Source organism: Dermacentor silvarum, chromosome 5 (genome assembly GCF_013339745.2).
Source record: "Dermacentor silvarum isolate Dsil-2018 chromosome 5, BIME_Dsil_1.4, whole genome shotgun sequence".
Classification (NCBI taxonomy): Eukaryota; Metazoa; Arthropoda; class Arachnida; order Ixodida; family Ixodidae; genus Dermacentor; species Dermacentor silvarum.
The window spans coordinates 53,186,584-53,190,891 of NC_051158.1; positions in this window are offsets into that span (position 1 = coordinate 53,186,584).

A 4,308-nucleotide genomic window follows, 5' to 3' on the forward strand; every position below is an offset into this window, starting at 1 on the left:
CCTGAGCCCAATCGTGAGAGTAGTGACGCTGCTTGGCTTCCAAACAGATGCGTGAGCCTACTGTCCATCCTGTCACCTCCAGGATTGTAGTCAGGAAAGGAAGCGTCCGGCACCGTGCAGCGATGAAGCAACAGGGAGTGGAGTACAGACACCCGAGGGAGCACCTTCTTGTGCTCAACCAGTTTCCTCCTCTGGTGATGGTGTGCCGCGGTGGTTTTTTCAGCGTTTCAAGAAAGTGCCACATAGAAGTGCAAAGGCTACAAGGCCACAGATTCATCTGGGGCCAAGACAGATGAAGGACAAAATCTTTAGGAGAGCGAAATGGCTGCTGCCTTCACCCTCATATTTGTAGTGACACTCAACGTGCGTGGGGTACGGAGTTTAAGGCGTCATGCAACAGTTACTTCACTTGCTTAGGCAGCATGAAATTGATGTTGGTTCAGTGAAAGAGAGGAATATTTTTTCTGTTAGCGTTCCCAACCTTGCGCCGCAAACGTTTCAACCAGATTACGAGGTGTGGTTTACCAAGCATGTGTTGCTTCCGCTGGATGCTTTTAAGCGAAGCTTTATAGGCTCACTTGTGTCGGGGTCGGTGTACGCGTACGCGGTACTTCATCAGCATTGGCGCGAGCGTCGTCATGGTCTTCCACAGATGGCTCGTTGGCACCCCTTGGGTTGCGCCATGCTCGTGCTCGGCACGCGCTCTTACCACTGCTACCACGTTCGTCGTCGTTGTCTTCTTTCACAGATGGCTCCGTTGCCGCTTATCATTCCAGCGTAGAATTTCACTTCTCTTCTGTCGTCGTAATGGAGAGGCCGATTTTACAAGTGTATGAGTCATTGCTTAAGTGGGTATGAGCCATTCATTGTCTTATGTGAAACAATTTAATTTCAATGAATCACAAGTGGCAATGGCGGGCGAATGCTGCTAACCACGCCACCGAGCAAACTCGGCCCATCGAATGCAAGAGCCAACAGCGACAAGCAGAGAATCGTACCACGCAACAACGGGAAAAGTAGTCCGAAAGGGAAGGAACAGTAGAAGGAAACGATAAGTAGTACAAAATAGAAGGAAAATTAGTAGGAAAGGGAAGAAAAAGTAGTAAGCTAGGTACACACACGACAAGCTTCGCTTACACTATTTTACTTAGAAAGCAGTTAAATCACTTGTCGTTGTCACTACGTGTTGATGGGGAAGGCCGCTTTATATGTTGTGACCTCTCTTCTCATTCCCGCAATTGGTGGTTCATTTTTGTCTATGCTCGCCTAAAAGTTCGTGAGAGGAAGGCTTTCTTCCTGTCTATTGCTCCGCCCTTAGACACTGACAGAGATTTGGTAGTTTTGGGAGACTTAAACTGAGTTTGTGATCCTAGAGATCATTCATACCTAACGAAGCGTTATGATGCAAGTGCTACTTTGCTTCAGCAATCAACAGAAGACCATAATCTAATAGACGTGGAAGCCTACAGGCTTTCTTGGGTGCGGTGTTCGCACTTTCGAGACGTCTCTCATGCTAAACTTGATCGTGTATGTGTTTCGACGAATTTCTGGTCTCAGATTCACAACGACGCCGTGTAGGCAAAATTTTCACAGACCATTGTTCAGTAGCTTTTGCATGGGGTCCCCGAAAGTCTCGCAAGTTTACTCTAAACTGGCAATTGTGGAATTTTAACACAGAGCTTTTACGAGAGGACGAATTTGTACACAAAGCGAAAGAATTATTACTAGAGATAACACCATGTCGAGAACTTCAACTGTTTGATCAACAGGAAATCTTGAAAGACACAGTAAAAAATCAGGCGATTGCTATCTCATGTGAGCTGTCTCAAAAAAAATACAGAACAACATCACCTTTATGATCTTCTTCATAAGCTGCACGCTTTCGAAAGCCAGGAATGAGGATTGTATAGCGATGAGATAAATACAGTTTGAGCACAAATACAGAAATATCAGACGGAAGTCTACATAGGAGCAGTGGTGCGCTCATGCACAACTCGTTTCACATGTGAGGAGCTCCCAGAAACGTCTCTCGGCGATGAAAGGTGATACGCGCTTTCCAAGCAAATATTACAACTTGAATTTGTTGGTTCCATGTACACAGAAACGTCGCAAATAAGAACCATATTTGACGATCATTATGAAACTCTTTTTACGGCAGTTAGGCTTCAGAATGGTTACGAAGAAAAAGCTGATGAATTTATTTCCCATATGCCCCACTTAAAAGACTATGATGCCAGACTATGATGAGCCATTCACTCGTGAAGAAATTAAGCTTACAGTTTAAGCTCTGCAGAAAAACAAAACGCCTGGCCCTGATGACCTTAGTGCTGAGTTTAAATAAAATTTGAGGAACTTATGTGTCCTTTTCTTCAGCAGCTTTTCAAAGAAGGTTATAAACATAGTGAACTTCCTCCGTCTTTCTATGAGGGTCACACAACCTTAATCCCAAAGGGCACTGATTATGAAGTACGGTTATTATGAGAGTAAACGGACATAGGCCGATATCATTATCTAACGTCAATTATAAATTATTTGCAAAAGTACTTACAAATATGTTGCAGACAGTCATTGCTAAATTAGTAGGTGAGCATCAAACATGCGGAATTCGAGGACGCTCTATACAAAAAATATTTAGATCGCACATTCAGTCCTAGAGTGCTTAGAAGGGGTCATGTCGTTCTTCTTCAGATTGACCTCGTCAAAGCCTTTGATAAGGTTCAGCACAATTTTTTCCGACTGCTACACGTCTACAGTTAGAGGATGCATACAATGATATAGAACTTTGTTATAAACAGTGCACTACAAAATAATTGTGAACAGTGCCCTTTCAGATATAACAAATATACAGTCATCCGTCCTTCAGGGATGTCCACACTCGTTCTTACTTTTTGCTATATACTTAGAACCGCTTTGTTTAAGCGTGCTTTATAACTAAAGCAGTAAAGCATACAGGTAGGCAGATGCAGAAATTAAAGTTCTAGCTTATGCGGATGACATTGCTTTCATTTGCGTCAATAAGTCCAGTATTACTGAGACAATAAGCACTACCCTGCGTTTTTGTGAAACTGCAGAAGCAAGCGTAAATTTTGATTAAAGTTGGTGGTTTTGTTTAGGCATGTGGGCTTTCACTCCGTCTGTGTTCTCGAATATTCATTGGAATCAGTCTTTGCTGTGATATCTTGGTGTGCCTCTCGATAACTTGCGTAATATTGGACGTCACTGGACCTCCGCGATAACCACCATCCTTCGAAACGTGACAACCTGGCAGGGACGTGACCTCTCCATTTTCGCAAGAGCTAAGGCATGCAATGTATTTCTTGCTTCTAAGTTTCTTTATGTTCTGCAGGTCTTGCACTGCTCTCGCATCCATGTTCAGGTGTTTCATAGAATATTTGTATGTTTTATTTGGCGTTCATCATTGGAAGCCATGAGAAGGGACAATCTTTTTTTTTTTCAGTTGAGAAGGGAGGCAGCAGTCTTGTGCATTTGTTGAGCGAAAACTGGACATGCGATCATATTACCTTAAAAACGTCCATCATCCATACCTTCTTGCGGTTAATCGAACACTTCTTGCTTCGCACACCTCTTTTCTTTTTGTCACGACAAACTCTACTCAAGAACTGCCATTATGGGGCTTCCTAAAAGAATTTGTCGATTGTTCTTGATTTTTAAAAGCAGTATTCACGCTAGAATATTTGTTTAGCGATGATCGAATGTCGCTAAATATAGCACTTGTAAATACCCTTTTCCCTTCACCTATGTATCGAAAGCCGTATATGCCTCTATTTGGTGAATATGTTCTTTGCCGTGTCCGTAGTATGTGTTTAACGCCAGCACCGAAAACACTTTTCTTTAAGCTGCACACTTCCACCATGCCAGTGAAAACATGGCTTCATGAAAAATAATATGTGTTCTCTGGAATACAAAATGTAGACTTAGGAATCAACCTGAGACAATATAACATGGCTTCAGTCTTTGTGATGACGCATTTTATTTTTGGGATATTTTAAGAAACTATACAAAAAAAGAATTTTCTCTGACAGCTTACGGTATCCCCTTCCTTCCTTTAAAAAATACAATGAGTAATGCACCATATCATTTGTTTATGTTTTTAGGACTCTGTTAGTTAGGGAGAAGCTTAATTAATAATTCATTTTTTAGCATACCCTCAGGGTCACTATGGCATTATAAAGGGGAGTGGCCGGTTTACAAGCAAAAACTGGTAAATTCAACAGACTGGGATTAATAAGGCAAAACAATATATATACAAAAGACAAATGGCACCTAGATATACAAAGTTAGCTATGA